Raw genomic sequence first — 17319 nt, forward strand, 5'->3', positions numbered from 1 at the left:
TGCCAAAGTCTGTCCATGTAGGTCAAAGGAGGTTGCCACTACTCAGCAGTCATCAGACCTGTCAGAGAGTACCACAACACACTTGCGATGAATCTGACTAGGCACATTCAGCAGCTACAAAGACCAAATGAAGTACCTTAACAAGAGGATTACTGGCCTCAAATAGTTGCCCCATGCAACAAGACTGAATGTAATCCAATCTGTACTCTGTTGCATACTGTCTACTTAGGAGATCTTTGCCCAACAGACAGGTCCATGTCATGGTTACATTCAGATCTATTCTGAGTTACAGCTCAATGGCACTAAATGTACAGAGCCAACTGATATTGCCAACATCCTGGCAGATAGGATCAATGTTAACTTTACCCCCCTCTCACCCATGAAAGAGCACATGTCTATAATGGAAGACTGCAAAGTTGCTGTCATCACGGCTGCACAGGTAAAAACACTCTCCAAAGCCAGTATCACAGCAGCCATGGGACTAGATAACTTCCCAGGCTGTGTAGTATCCACTTCCCTGAAGTAAACATTAACATGGAAGGCCTGTGGCCACTGAAGTTTCCAGAGGACTGCAAACTAGGAGCCATCATTGTAAACACTAAAGATGTGGTCATCCTACAAAAGGGCCTCACTGAGACAGATGGCTGTTGTCCAAGCCATGGGCTGTAGCTCAATGACAAAAGGTGCATTATCATCACCTTTGTTAAAAACACTGTAGCCAAGAACTACAACATAGGTGGTAGTATACTTCACACTGTAAGTGTGACAAGAGACCCTGGGTCACAGGTGGACAGTGGATACAACTGTGATAAGCACATTCTCACAGTAGTCAGGAAACCCTCTTATGTGGCATACCTCATCACAAAATGTGTCTCATGCAGAATAGAATGCTCGCCTCTACTCACCACTCACTAGAACTATAAAAGAGTACAATGCCACTGTTGCTATGTACCTCACAAGACAACTACAACAACTGGAAAGCCAGCAGCAATACCTCACAAAGAGCATTAGTGGCCTGAAATACATGCCATACACAGACCATCGGAAAATGCTCCATCCGTACTCCCTTGTATATAGCCTACTCAGAGGTGTTCACTGCCTAACATACAAACCTATGTCAAACATAGAGCTGTTGGATATGATCCATGTAAAACACTCACAATCACTCTGACCTTTGGACCCAAGACCACGAGTGAAATACAAAAGTATATCCACACCTTCAGGTTACTGGGACAGGATGAGGCCTTGGAGACCATGCAAGTGCAACTAACATTGGGCAAAACAGCCCATCAGATTGTAGCCTACTACAGATAACGTACCTTGTCTCAGGAACCTCACTCAGTATTCTGGAGAACAATGGCAAATATAAAGGTCCTATCAAACACCATTATATGAGGAGATTACAACTACCCAAACCTTGACTGGGTGAATTACTCATATACAACGTCCTTTGCCCAATGCGTCCTACAGTTAAGAAACTCTAACACCCTGGAACAGCTGGTCAGCATGCACACTAGAGGTGACAACATACTGGTCATGATCATCACCAACATGGGCATCAGTGTTCCACAACAGAGATAAACCCCTCGCTGGTAATATCAGATCATTAAGTAATCACACTGGACATCCACATCCCGCCCCCACACCCAGTCAATCAAACCACTGTGAAGACATTTGCAAAAGCAAACTGCACACTTCCCAAGACCAAAGTGGAACGTTCCGAAGACCTCTTGCTATAGGATTAATGGTATGCAATCTGCAGAATCATTTACAAGTGCATCCTATGAGCATCTACAGGGATGCATGGAATGAGACATCACAAATAAAACCAAGATGCACTCCTCCAAAAATAGGACAACAAGCAGGTGTTTGTAGTCCATAAATAAGCTAGACAAGAGAAGGAGGAAACGAACACATGAGAGATCCAACTTCACTAAAGGAAAGGCATCACTGATCATTATCAAGAAGAAACAATGATCACTCATAAAATAATCCAAGGATGGTTTCTAAAGACAAATAGCCAAGGAATGTAAGAATAACAACCACAAAGCCTTCGGTAGCTATACCAGACATGTAGGTGTCAACTTCCAAATATGCTGTAAGCTACTGAAAAAGGAATGACATACACTAAACCAACTTTCATTGCCCACATCCAGGGAGACAAGTTCAGTGTAAACACCCCCCCATCACCCCCAAAAGGGCCTGTGTCCATCACAAAAGGATGCAGAGACCCAGACATCATGGACATGCAGGTAAAGACAGCCCTCACCAAAGCTAAGAACATAGAATCAATGTGACTGTATGTTGTCCCAGGCTGCATCTTACACTAGGCCCATAAGGAACTACACCCTCACCTACATTCACTGTCCAGACTCAAGCGTACCACAGGCTATGTACCCAAAGAATGGCATACACTAACAGTCATCCAGCTCCACAAAGGGTGTGCCAAAACAGAACCTGGAAACCATTTCCCAATATGTCTACTCAGCCGGGTCTACAGAGCTATTGAGCAAATTGTCATGGAACCCATACACTGAGACATTGGAGATCTCCAGACATTGGACTCTACACAACTTCGCCTTGTTAAAGGCAGAGCCTGGCTCCCAAACCTAGCTGACTTATTTAAAACAGTTACCATGAACATAGATGGGGGTGAAAGTAGTCCACTCAGCCCACCTGGACCTCACCAAGGGCTTACTACACCATTCCCCACTCTGTCATCATGGACAAGTGTACCAGCTTGAACATTAACAGTTATGTTACAGGAGGGGTGGTCAAGTGGCTCACAGATCAAACACACATGTTCATAGTTGCGGGTGCCATGTCCAACTCTAAGCCAGTCACAAATTGCATCACACAGGTCTTGGTCCTGGGACCCCACCTGTTCAGTAGATACTGCTCAGAGGTACAGGCAAGCACGACAGGTGTATGGCTGAACAGGTTTGCAAATGAATGGTAACTGTGGTCCATAATTGACTGTACAGCTGACACAGACATCCTCCTGAAGTGTCTTACAGAGACAGATACCTGGTGTCAAAACAATGCCCTCAAGCTGAATGGCAAAGATTGCATAGTCATCCCCTTTGGGTAAAACAAAGTGCACACAAATTACCACATAGGTGGTAATCCAGCATGTACGGAGAAAGTCATTATGGCCCTGGGGACACAGGTAGATAGTAAACTCACCTTTGATGATCTCATGGCCAAAGTGTTTAGACATTCCTCTAATGCCACCTAATGTAACCCACTTTGTATAGTCTGATGATGTCGCCATCCTACAAATATACCTGTGGAAAGAATAACTCCCAGTAATGTGTATAGCACGTCGTATAAATGCTTACTCCTATAATATCATGAAGTTGTTAGGTAGGGGTTTGAATCCTGCCCTTGTAATTGTGTGTGGTCTCCTTGGGAAAGAGCAACCTTTTAGGAGAGTAGTAAAACACCTCAAAGGCAGTAAACTAACCTTTGTCAAGTCTGATGATGTCACCATCCTACAAATATACCTGTGGAAAGTATAATTCCCAGTAATGTGTATAGTTAATCGCGTTAATGTGTATTCCTGTAGTACCCTGAAGTAGTTAGGTAGGGATTTGAATCCTAAACTGGACAACTGTTTGTGTGTGGTCTCCTTGGGAAGGAGCACTCTTTAGGAGAGTAGTAAAACACCTCAAAGGTGGTAAACTAACCTTTGTCAAGTCTGATGATGTCACCATCCTACAAATATACCTGTGGAAAGGGTAACACCCAGTAATGTGTATAGTGCATCGTGTTAATGCATACTCCTGTAGTATTACAAAGTAGTTAGGTAGGGGTTTGAATCCTACACTGGACAAATGTGTATGTTTGTGTGTGGTCTCCTTACAAAAGAGCAACCTTTTAGGAGAGTAGTAAAACTCCTACACTGGACAACTGTGTATGTTTGTGTGTGGTCTCCTTGCAAAAGAGCAACCTTTTAGGAGAGTAGTAAAACACCTCAAAGGTGGTAAACTAACCTTTGTCAAGTCTGATGATGTCACTATCCTACAAATATACCTGTGGAAAGCAGAACTCATAATAATATAGATAGCGCATCGTGTTAATGCGTGCTCCTCTAGTATCATGAAATAGTTAGGTAGGGGTTTGAATCCTGCACTTGGTGAGTGTATGTGTGTGACACTGCTGGTCAATGTGTTGTGGTATTTGCTTTTACTCTTGTATGCATTGCACATGTGAGCTAGCTGTGTGGCAAATACATATACATACATGTTACCTCAATGATTGCATGTGTGGGAACCATGCTTTCTCCAAGAACACAGCTGTCATCCATGCCAGACTGTGCTGCTGCTTCCCAGACCTTAGGTCACATCTGTATGCTTGTGACAAGTCCAGCCACTGCAGTGATCTCTGGCCTTGGTCATCTGTGTCACATAAAGTCATTACGGTTCCTATTGGAATGTGTGTGTGAGGGTCTATGGCCGAGGTATATGTCAGACCTGTTCAAACACAGCAAAGTCTGTCAATGATGACTATTCATAACAGGTGTTGAACAACCTTTGTGGATATGCATGCAGAACCCTTATTGCTTATGGGATCCACCGAGGGATTTCAAAATACCTTTTGAAATGTGATTAACAAAGGACAGATGACGTAACACTTGGTTGCATGTACACATCGGTACCTGTTCATCATGTTGGTGGCTACCACCTATGTGGTACCGTGGGGATAATATGTTCCATAAAGGTGGACGACTATGCTTAGTTTGGCTTATAGCTTTACAGCATGGGTTTGACAACAGGCATCTGTCTGTATGATACCCTTGTGGAGGATGTGTGTGTCATCTGGAGAATGCATTATAGGCCACAGTATGTATTACCAGACGTGGACGGACATATCCCTACTGTGATTGCTTGTACCTAAGAGAGCTATAGGCCAAACAGGAGTGGTATCAGTAATGGGTGCAGGTGAATACCAGTGGTTACTGGCATAATATAGTACCTGAAGGATCCAAATGTTGCTGTGTGTCCTACATCTGTGTGTCAGTTGTCAAGACATCATCTAATGATTGGTTATGGTCAAGCTGTGGAAGTGATGTATACTACCAGAATGCAAAACAATGACAGATAGTAACAGTATCATACGCAGCACAGTGTCAAACCATGCCATACACACATGTGTAGTCAGGTTCCGAAATGTGTGTAGTACAATGCATACTGGCCACCAATAGAAACTATGGAGTGTTACTGTGTAATACAGAGCATGTCACCCTGGCCATGTGTCCACTATGCATGTACATGTAGACAGTGCACCTCCACCATGTTCACAACTGTACACCTGCAAATCTGTGCTACACACATCCCACATATACTGTCCACTCTCTAACACATGCTGCCAATACTGCACACATCAGCCAAGTGGCACGTGGCTGGACAATACACAATTAGAACCAACAGTGGTGTAAACAGCAATCATAGCATTAATGCATCATGCCTGCTCAGCTACACCTTCAAGCATATCATTACACTGTGCTGCTGACAACATGCTAACATTGCTATACTGCTATAAAGACACCCTGTGCATCAGCACCATGGTAGCCTGTTCCTGCATCGATGTTACAGATGACAGGAGGCAGCACAGGTTTCACCATATGCACAGGGTATGTTGTTGGTTTGCCAGAGGCCTACAGTGAGCCATCCAATCGACATGTATGTGTGTGTGTGTGTGTGTGTGTGTGTGTGTGTGTGTGTGAGGCAAAAATACTGGAATGGGCCAGTGTTGATGTAATGTGTGTGGGTATGTGTTAGCCCTAGGTGTCTGGAGTACGTGTGTGTCTGCATGCACACAGTTCCACCATGTGGCTGCCATATATGGGTATTTGTGGGACAGCCACAGACTGTACCTGCGAGGCTTTACAGATCACCATCTCTGGCCATGGATATGGTACCTGTGCCTGGCAGGGGTGCTACTGACACTATCAGGTACTAAGCCAGACTGGGTACTATCCCCAGAGGTGGATGGATGTACACTGGACACAGGTCCCTGCTGGGACTGTCCAGAGCCACGTGCACGTGGTCTTCTAGGATGTTCTATGGACAGCCCACTCCCAACATTGCTGGGGCTTTTACTGGCACTACGGGAGCGGCTGTGGCTTGAGGGACGTTCGCTGTGACTGCCAGCTGCTGATGTTGCTGACATACATCCATGTCTATGACTCAGCCATCCCGCACTGTCCTGACACATGGACATGACATTGCGGAGGATATCTAATGTCTCTCCCCAACATCTATCAGTGACCTTGGTGTAATGATGGATGGCACCTGCTAGGTCACAGATATTGTCAATGACAGCGGTGTTATGTGCCCTCTGTGTCCTTAGTCCCTCTCTGGTGTACCGTTCCATATGTGCCTGTGTCTCCATGACAGCCTGGAACATGCGTGATACTTTGTCAGACCTGTGGCACGTCTGCCAGTGGCATGATGAGCAGCAGTGCTCTTACGACAACCCCAGGACATCTGCCTATGTGGTACCCTTCCAGACATCTGGGTATGACTGCTGTGTTGGGATGCATGTGCCACGGATACCACACTGTCCTGGCCAATGCCAACTGTACTCTGTCCCTCAGCTATGGGCATTGGTGATGGATGTATTGGCAGTATGACTGTATGCATGGATGGGGTGGACAGCTGTGTACTGTCGATTGGTGTCTCAAAGACAGACCCTGGTAAACATGCCTGTGCCTCAACATACCTATCATCAGTATCACTGTTTTGCTCAGTGACATCAGTTTCCCTGCTGCAGTGAACCAGCCCAAAGTCAGCACCTGTGAGAGGAAGACAGGAAACACACTTTACGACCTGTACATGATGTCGGCACACATGCACACATGCACACATAAACACATGCACACATGAACACATGAACACATGCACACATGCACACATGCACACATGCAAACATGAACACATGCACACATGAACGCATGAACGCATGCACACATGCACACATGCACACATGAACACATGAACACATGCACACATGCACACATGCACACATGAACACATGAACACATGCACACATGAACATGTGCACAGATGCACACATGCACGCATGCACACAAATGCACTCATCACTAAAACACACACACACACACACACACACACACACACACACACACACACACACACACACACACACCACCAGCAATCCAGAACACACACAATAGCGGGTGATGGTGCGGTACAGTATCACAAGGCAAACAGTTATATCACATGTGTCAGCATGCAGGACATGTGTTTCCCAACAGCATGCAGTGCGGGTGTTGACAGCCCTTGCCAATAACACTATATATGTCTTTGATGCATGTGTGTTGTTGTTCAGTGATTGGCCTCACCCTGGAATGCACTGTGTACATGGACACGACAGTGCTGTGCAAGTATTCTAAGCTCTGCAATGTCCTGTGCACCATCTCTCACAGGTATACATACCATGGCTGGATGTGTATCTGTGTATCACATAGATATCCATTTCTGATTAGAGCATCTGTGTCTTCAGCAAATAATTGTGGACACAGGATTAGCACATGCATGCTATGTATACACACAGGATGGGTGGTGCTGGTGCATGTTTACCTGATGGAATACCATTGCTCAACATGGCCATTGTACAGTGGTTATGGTGAGTGTAGGACATATTGTGGACATGCCAGTGTCAGACATGACATGGCATGCTACAACACAACTGCAACATTAAACATCACACAGACCCAGTGTGTCTCATGTGCCCTATACACTCAATAGCATTACAAGACATATATGTGCCACTTTGTACAAATGGTGATTGCTATGCATATTGTGTATAGGTGCCTATGTTTGCATACACACAACACTGAGGTGCATAGCAGGTAATGCTATGTGTAGTACTGTGGTCACTGTAACTGGATGGGGTGTACTACCATGAGCCATCATCATGCAGCATCATGTGGTCACTCAAGGCTACTAATGTGTGCCAGACTGGCACATACCATGCTGTACCAGAACTGCAGTACCATGGCTACATTTAACATTTCACAGCCAGTTGTTACATGGGTTTGTAAGGTACACAATAGGGGGCATTGCCTACCATGAATGTGTAATTTGTCGAAGAGTGTCGCACAGCCATATATGAGGCATCTACCCCTCAGGTATGTTATGTGTGCTGTGTGGATGAAGTGTGGGATACTGTAGTGTGACCTTACAGCGGACGTCTGAATACGCCATGTGTAGCATGTTAACGTGTACTGCATATGACAATGTTGTGTATGTTGTGTGCATGTGTATCAACTCTGCCTATCCAATGTCCACATCAGTGTTGCCACACTTGTGTGGAATGCTCTGTGTATTGTATGTGTTTTAGGCAGCTACCCACATTACTGGGATGTGCATAGTCTCACAGCAAACATGCACAGCATGCATTATGCGTATGTGTGTTATGTGTACATGGCCTACACCTCACCTATGACATGCACATTTAATTAGCAGTATTAAAGGTAGAACACACTCACCAGCATGGGTCGGCTGCCTTGCTGTCACACCAGACGGACCTACAAGGATATGAAACACTTTGTCAGTGGCAACAACTGTGGCATTGTTACTGTGTGCTTGCAATCGTACAGTAGTACAACAGTTGACAGTCACAGGCCTACAGACTGTATTCCTAATTATTACTATTGCACAACACTAGGCACCACATCATCTAACTACACAGTACACATCTCACATAAGCATGCTCTAACAATAGAGGTAACAGTAGTCTACAGCTATGCCATGTTACCTGCACACTTCATGTCAGCTTGCTGGGTGACTCCGGCCTCCATGATGACACACTTTAGTTGTTGGGGTTGTTGTTGGCCAGGAGTCACCTGGCTCAGGAGCAGCTCTTCCACTCTGGTGAAGGGGGGATGGATGGCTACCCCCCCACCTGTGGCAAGCTGCTGTCTGTGGATATCAGATGCACGCTGCAGGACATGTCTAATTAAATCACTGCTCATATGTCCGGTTATGCATGTCTATGTCATTTACCCAATGGACAAGCTCTTGCCACAGCGCAGTCCACTCATGCTGGTCCTGGCTGGTTCTAGAAAACAGGAGGCATACTGCTACACCAGGCTGGATGTTATAACCTCTTCCTCCACTGTGCTATAGGCGGGATTACGATGGTGGTACATAACCCTGGAAGACAATGAAACAATATGTGTGAGCAAGTCATGAGGCACACGTATATTTCTAATGTACAGACATCAATTAACTGCCATATATAGCAACCTATTGGCTGTCAGGAGATGCACACTTTCAATATCACATGTCAGTACTCAACCCACAACTGCCTGACAGTGCCTGGCACACACTATATATCAAACCACGTTTTGCACAGCAACAAACCTACAACAGTATGTAATACTATACAACAGTACATGGCACACTGTATGCGACACAATGCACAACCTAGACACAGGAGGTATATATATCATGCTAATGCATCAAGAAAAGTGTAATCCATTGCAATGATTGCAAAGTCCAGTGACAGTATCACCAGCATACCACACTAGTCATTGATGGCAGACCCCTGCCTAACATATGTGCACATTTGTGAATATAGGTGGCATACTGCTGTACTACACCATACATGTTGCTAGATATGCAGTTATATCCTGTAATACACATATGACTGAGGCCATGGTACAGGCATACACACACACATCAGACATACATACCAGACACATAGGTATGGCAACACAGGTGACCTTTACCTGTGTACCTTACAGTACTGTGTCAGTAGTTACGAGGCCATATGCCTGAGGTATGTAATCTGTGAGGACTACAGGGAACACACGTAACAGTGGTTCCAATAAATGTGGACATACACCATACTGTGCTGTTTAGGCATACAGCTTCAGGTAGTACTATAGTTCATACAGGAGTTGTATTTGCCAGCAGTAACACTCAATAAGCATGCATATACTGCTTTAGCCTACAATGGGCACTGCAGTCGACAACAAGGGACTATGTCAGAATGTATGGCATACTGCTTTTTCAGCCTAGCAATTGTGTACACATCTTTTGCTGGGATCACAGCTAAGACACATAATACCATGACAGAAACAGTTTCCCACTAAGCTATCACACATAAACCAAACTCTGACACATTCACCAACACATTCACCATCACACTCAGTCAAACTCACATACCAATTATTGCAACAAGTACATGTGGGTGTGTATAACTTCATAGGTAGGTAACAGGCTATTGGCCCTAGGGCCTATAGAAGCCTAGCCATACGCTACCCTGGCCTTTGACACACAGGTCATTACATTTCACATGGCCCTGTCAAGCAGAGACACAGAGGTGATTGCCTGGGTGTATTCACTATCTCCCATACAATCTTCATGATTATTTATGATGACTGCTAATTAGGAGCTTTGTTTGCTATGGATAGTTGGTTTGTTCCAGAGTATGGGATGTCTCTGAGATGGGAATCTATCTCTCCAGCATGTGCTGTTTATTGTGGTCAAAAGGTTTGGGTCCCTAGAGCGTGTAGCTCATAGAGATTGTGATCTGTTTACGTGCAGCATGTCCAACAGCTCTGGTTTTTACATAGCTTAATATGCTACTAAACCAGCACAGCTCCTGATGCCAAACAGCAGGACTAAATGCTTCCCAAAAACACGTATGCTTGTTCTGGAAGTCAAAGGCAAAAGCAACAAGCTGCTACTAAGCCAACACAGTTTCTAATTCCAAGCAGCAGAACTAAACACCTCCAATAAGCACAGTCAGAGAGGTGAAACTCATCAAAGATAAACACAGCCAGATAGCCAAACTCACCGAGGCAGGTCTTTTTAAAATTCCAAAGGGGTAAGCAAACAAGACGCAAATAACTGAATGACTTCAATTTTATTAAGCACCACAATCCTGCTTTTCGTCAGCGCCCTGCACCAACTTCTTCAGACTCTGAAAAATAACAACTCACACTTAAGTGCTGCTGCATTTAAAGTCATTGCAAGCAAAGTCTATGACAAAACACACCCTCCAATTACCTTAAAGGAACAGACACAAGTAGCTTCAATCTAACTAAAATGTTCCTATCCCATAAACACACAATATAAAAAGTTGTATGTGATATAAAATATACAACTGTAAAACTAATACTGTTCCTTACATAGCACTTAAATAATGCAATCGACAGTTAATAATATTATAAAAACACACTTGCTTTGAACCAAAAATGCATAATAATACTGACACATTAAAATAAATAAAAAAAATGCCATCATATTTCAAATGTTGATAAAAAGACATTCCATCTACCAGACATGGTATAAAATATATATATCGAGATCACTCAGCTGGTCCTATGTCCAAATCACACCCGATGTTATACCCCCATGCATCATCTTTCCAAACTCCTCAGCTTAAGGACACAGCTGATAGATAACATACTATTGAGGCCGGGGTGTTGGTAGGCTTCAAGTCTCAACTGCCACATAAGCTCCTTCATTTCTAATTTCAGGGATTCAGTCCCCTCCCCAATTCACATAGTTCAACTGGTCAATGATCATAAATGTAAAATCATGGCCAGGGTGATTGTAGACATGACTTGCTAGAGCATTCTCCAGTTTAATCTTCTTCATGGCATATAAATGTTCGTACATGTGTTCATTCAATCTCCTGTCTGTCTTGCCCACATAAAAAGCTGGGCATGATGAACAAGAAGCGAGATACACCACGTGTGTCGATGCACAATTGTATCTCCCTTTGATAAGGTACTTGGTGTCCCTAATCATGAAATATGTGCCCGACCTCACATATCTACAATGTTTACACATATTGCACTTATACATGCCAGCTCTTGGAGTCATGTTGCCACCTTTCCTTTCTAACATGTTCTTAATATTCCGACCCCCTCCTAAATGTAATCTTCGGGGCCGGCCCTAAATTATTGGGTCCTGTTAGTTCAGTTGGCAACAAACCCCAATTTTTCTGGATGATGGACATTATAGCTCTAGCATCCATGCTAAAGGTAGTAATGAAACTGCAATGGTATACACCTCTAAGTTGGCTGTCACTCCTGGGGTAGCTATTCTCCAAGACAGAGTGACCCAAAATGGGTTGAAAATGGCCCATTTCCCTTTTGGATCTAACCTCTAGACACAAATCCACAACCAACTCCTCAGGGTAGACCCTACATAGAAACAAATTCAATATGAACCGGCACTCTTCCTGGAAATCACCATCTCTCGAGACCATTCTGACCACCCTCACAAATTGGCCATTTACTATTGATCTCTTCTGGAAGGCCAGGTGTTCACTACTGAAATGCAAATAAGAATTGGAAAAGGTGGGCTTGCGATGAATTTTGCCTAAAAACCGGTTCTGGTTGCTGTCCTTGAATAATTCCACATCTAAGTATGCTATTCTGTCTGTGTCAAAAGTAGAGGTAAACTTTAAGAAATCCTTGGACTTGTTGAATATCTCTACCAGGTCATTGGCCACCGAAGAGTCGCCCTTGAGAATGATACAAATGTCGTCCAAGAAACAGGTATATAAGGATACTTGTTCTAGGAAGATAGAGTTAGTAAGCACAAATTCCTTCTCCCAAAGGGCCATGACCAAGATGGCCACACTCGCCCCACATGGTGAGCCCATGGGGACTCCAACTAACTGGTGGAACCATCTATCGTTGAAGGAGAAGTAGTTACATGTTAAAATGATGTCCAATAGGTCTTTTACCATTGAAGTTTCACTCGCTGGTGCCTGCTTTGTGGTCATTTCCAACTCAATCCATTCCACCGCTACATCATGTGGAATGGATGAGTACAGGTCAACAACATCTACCATCAGAAAGTGGTAATCAGGACTGTACAAAATGTTTTTCACCTTCCTCAAAATGGACCAGGAATCTTTGGAAATATATGATTCACTAGCCACATTTTTTTTAGAATGTGATCCACAACTTTGGCTGCTGCACATGATGCACTCCCTCTAGCACTCACCAACTGGCGCATGGGAGGGTCTCTAATGTTTTTGTGGATTTTCGGGTTCCCGAACAAAACAGGTACTCGAGGAGATGCACAGTAAATAAAGTTGAAAATTTCCTGGTCAATGGATTCATTAATAAACATGTCTTCATAATAAGACCGAACTCTTGCCAGATTTCCATTCAACTCATTCTTGGACACCTCTTGGAAAGTTTCAGAAGACAAAATTGCTGACATTCTGTTGTTATAATCATCTATGTCCATTGCAACCAGGCCACCTCCCTTGTCTGGTTGCATAATTCTGACTGAAGAGGCACATAATTCATTAGAATCCACCCTTTCTTCTTTGGTAATATTAAAATGCATCACAGGCCTAGATTGTAGCAAATGTCGAAAATCCAAATCACACATTTGCTCAAATGCCCCCAACATAGGGTGGATAGGTGGATTATACATACTAGGTACATGAAAAGTATTCTTTTGGTACTCATGGTCCCCCATCAACAAACATATGTTTAGTTTCCTGACAAACAATTTAAGATCCAAAATGAATCTGGCCACACAGGTTCTTCTAGATGGAACATAAGAAATTCCTTAATAAAATTGAAGTTGTTCGTTTATTGGCATCTTGTTTGCTTACCACTTTGGAATTTTAAAAAGACCTGCCTCAGTGAGTTTGGCTATCTGGCTGTGTTTATCTTTGATGAGTTTCACCTCTCTGACTGTGCTTATTGGAGGTGTTTAGTTCTGCTGCTTGGAATTAGGAACTGTGTTGGCTTAGTAGCAGCTTGTTGCTTTTGCCTTTGACTTCCAGAACAAGCATACATGTGTTTGGGAGGCATTTAGTCCTGCTGTTTGGCATCAGGAGCTGTGCTGGTTTAGTAGCAGTTTGTTTTTTCTTGCCTTTGATCTTCAGTTGTTTTTTACATAGCTTAGTATGTTAGGCAGAGATCACCTCTGGGTAGGCGGTATGCGACACAGTGTAGTTGTGGGTTTGTGAGATGGTCTGCACAGGGCATCTGTTTGAGGCTGGTATTACTCTTTGTGAGGTATGTCTTTGTCGTTTCCAGTTGCTGTGGATGTCTTGTGAGGTACATACCACATGAGGCATTATACTCTATAATGGGCTTTATGTGTGATGAGTAGAGGGGAACACTGATCTATATTTCCCTGGACGACACACCTTTTGTGATGAGGTGTGGCAGGTAGACCGATCACATGACTTGTGTGTCACTGTGATTATCAAAGGGGAGACCACTGTCCAGCTATGTCCCATGGTCTCTTATCACACTTTCGGTGTTAAGTAGACTGCCACCTATGTGGTGGTTCATCGGTACGGAGTTTTTGCCAGAAGGGATGCCAATGTTGTTTCAACATTGAGCTTGAGTACATGGCTTTGTCACCAGGCATCTGTTGCAGTAAATATGACCCTCTCTCTCTCTCTCTCTCTCTATATATATATATATATATATATATATAGATAGATAGATAGATAGATATACACACATAAATATCAACATACATTGCTGTACATATAGATATACATATAGGCACATATACGGTCCACCTTTTATGGTAGGAATATCAATTATGCGAAGGTTGCGAGGTATACTGTTATGTACTAATATTGCACAGTATTGTGCGGAATGCATTTAAGGTGTTCTTAGCACATGTAGCATTAGCAGGCCTCACTGGCTGCAACACTGCAAACCTGACAATTCATACCCACAGCGTTTAACCACCACATGTCATATACCAGGACTGTATGCTGTCTTGTTTGCCACACACTACAACCTACATAGAAGTATGCACATAACAACCTTCAACAACATATATATGCCCACCCTTCACAAACAGTTGCAGTATGTCCCTTGCTCTATGCACATGTACAGATGCTAATATATCTGACACAGACAGATCTCTCTGTATGTGTGTGCCATACACATGCAAGGTCCACACTGTTGTAAGTCCATTGACCTCACGGCTGACCTGTTGGGCCTTCCTGCAACATGAACAGGTGTCACATGTGAGCACACAATAATATTAGAGGGTGTAGATATAGCTGCAAATGCCAGATTAGGATACTAGCCTGGTACAGCTGTTACCAATGCTAAGCTACACGTTAATATGACTATCATGCATTTGTTACTCTGTCACATCCTTGTTTATATAACTGTATGCGCTACTCCCCCAAACAGCCATTGTACACACTACTGTACAGAACACTGACAACATGGATCAGATGTTTGACATTTAATGCTGAACTACATATATCACAGTCATATCCCACTGCACACAGCTATACACTGATTTCTCCATGGCAGTAGTTATGCAGGGCATCTGTGCATAGATACGTACTACTGCCACATATGGATGATTCAAAGTATGTAGAGTACTCTTCAAAAACATCTACTACATGCCAGTAAATACATACCAGTTACATACCTTTACTTTGTATGGGTTTGTATTATTACGTTCCGTGTGTGTAGTAATAATTTTTTTTATATATATATATATATATTTTTTTTTTTATGTTGATTTTTTTCCCCTGTTGCTGTGGTTGTTGCTGTTGTTGTTGCCGGTGACTGTCTGTCTGTCTGTCTGTGTCTCTGTGTCTTTCTTTCTTGCTTGCTTGCTTGCTCTCTCTCTCTCTCTCTCCATGGCTGCAATGAAATGATTGCATGTGTGGACAGCAAGTACAGCCTGCTTTTAGAGGTATCTGCACATGTGCATGTGATGGCCTCTGCACCAATTGGTGGCCACCATTTGGTAATTGCATGCAGCCTGCTGTGTGGTAATTGCAGTACTCACTGTCATAGCAACCCAATGTTATAAATTGCTAGGTCAGGTAGGCATAGGCCTTTCAGCTTTCCAAAGTGGGGCCCATGCTTGTTTGCTGTGGACACCATAGTGTAAGTCAGAAGGTTGGTATACTTCTTATGTATGAAGCTAGGGGTGTAGCCAGTGATTTGAATGTTGTACTCAGACCTGAATGTTGCCATTTCCAGTACACAGTTGACAGTGTAGAATTGTACACACCCCTACAAATGCTAACACAAGCTACATGGGAGTATTTAGTTCTTTTCTACTTATACAATTAGCTGCCATACATACATAGTTATTGAGATGTTTTCATTTGGCACATGAACTGTTTGGGAATTGCTATACTGTGGATATTAATGTACTCACTTCTGCACAGTATGTGCTTTTAATTTTGTTGACATTATCACAGGATGCTCATGGAAACTGAACAATTCCAGTACTGAGTATTCCTACCTACATCCTTGCTGTACCTTAAACACAGTGGTAATTTGTACACTTGGGTGGGATACTGTGTGGGGGTTGTAGAGTGCTGCAGTAAAATTATTTCCCACTAGAATGTGTGGTTCTGTTATCACAGTCATGTAATGCAATTCCACAACAGCTGCTGGTAAAGTTCCACAGAACAGGTTTTGTGTTATGGCATTCCTATCTTTCCTTGACATTCAAACATTCTGATGCATGATATATATATTTCAGCAACACCTTGCTGTATATCTACTGTGGCCTAGTGGTACTTCATGCAGTCTAGTGTGTCCAAGGTGCGGGGTTCGAGACTGACAGTGGTGTTTTATTTTGCTGCTGAGCAGAACAAGGGCCCTCATATGCAGGGTGACTAAGGCACTTTTAAGCAGTTGTAAGCAGGTTTGCATGGATTTGAGCGATGCTTAGCAATACCTAGCTAAGCGCACATATGCGCACACTCACACAATCCCGCTAACTACTGCTTAAAAGTGCTAAATCCCGCTAACTCCTGCACTAATTTCTTTGAAAGAAAAGAAAATGGGGAGATAGGAAAGTGGTGAAAAAGGGGTACAAAGAGGGTAAGACAGTAGGGAAAACAGCTCGGGATGTGCAGGACAGGTGTAGGGAAGGTCCATAGCTGCTCATTTTTTTAACAGCAACAGCTGTGCATATAATAGTAATTTGGAGGGGATTTTGAAACCTTACACCCCTGAGAGAGGGGTGAGGACAATGAAGTATGTTGTACTGCCAATTGAATTTCAGTGTCTGTGTCCAGCAGACATTTGTATAAAATGGGCAGCTATGTATGGGACGTAATTTTTTTGTGGGAGCAGATTGCCCATTTTTTTTTTCAGGTGAGAGTGGAATGTGATGTAGGGGAAATAGGTATGTTGTGGGAGGTAGGTTGGGGAGGTAAACAGACAAGACAAACAAGACACATATAGGGGTGGAATATGACACATGGGGTGGGTGAACACAATTGACAGGGAAGGATGTTTGGAAATCCCAAACCCATGAGCCCACAGATGGTAACAGTGGGACTGAG

This window comes from Protopterus annectens, chromosome 4.part1 (assembly GCF_019279795.1).
Source record: "Protopterus annectens isolate FY-2018-M chromosome 4.part1, PAN1.0, whole genome shotgun sequence".
In the NCBI taxonomy this organism is placed as follows: domain Eukaryota; kingdom Metazoa; phylum Chordata; order Ceratodontiformes; family Protopteridae; genus Protopterus; species Protopterus annectens.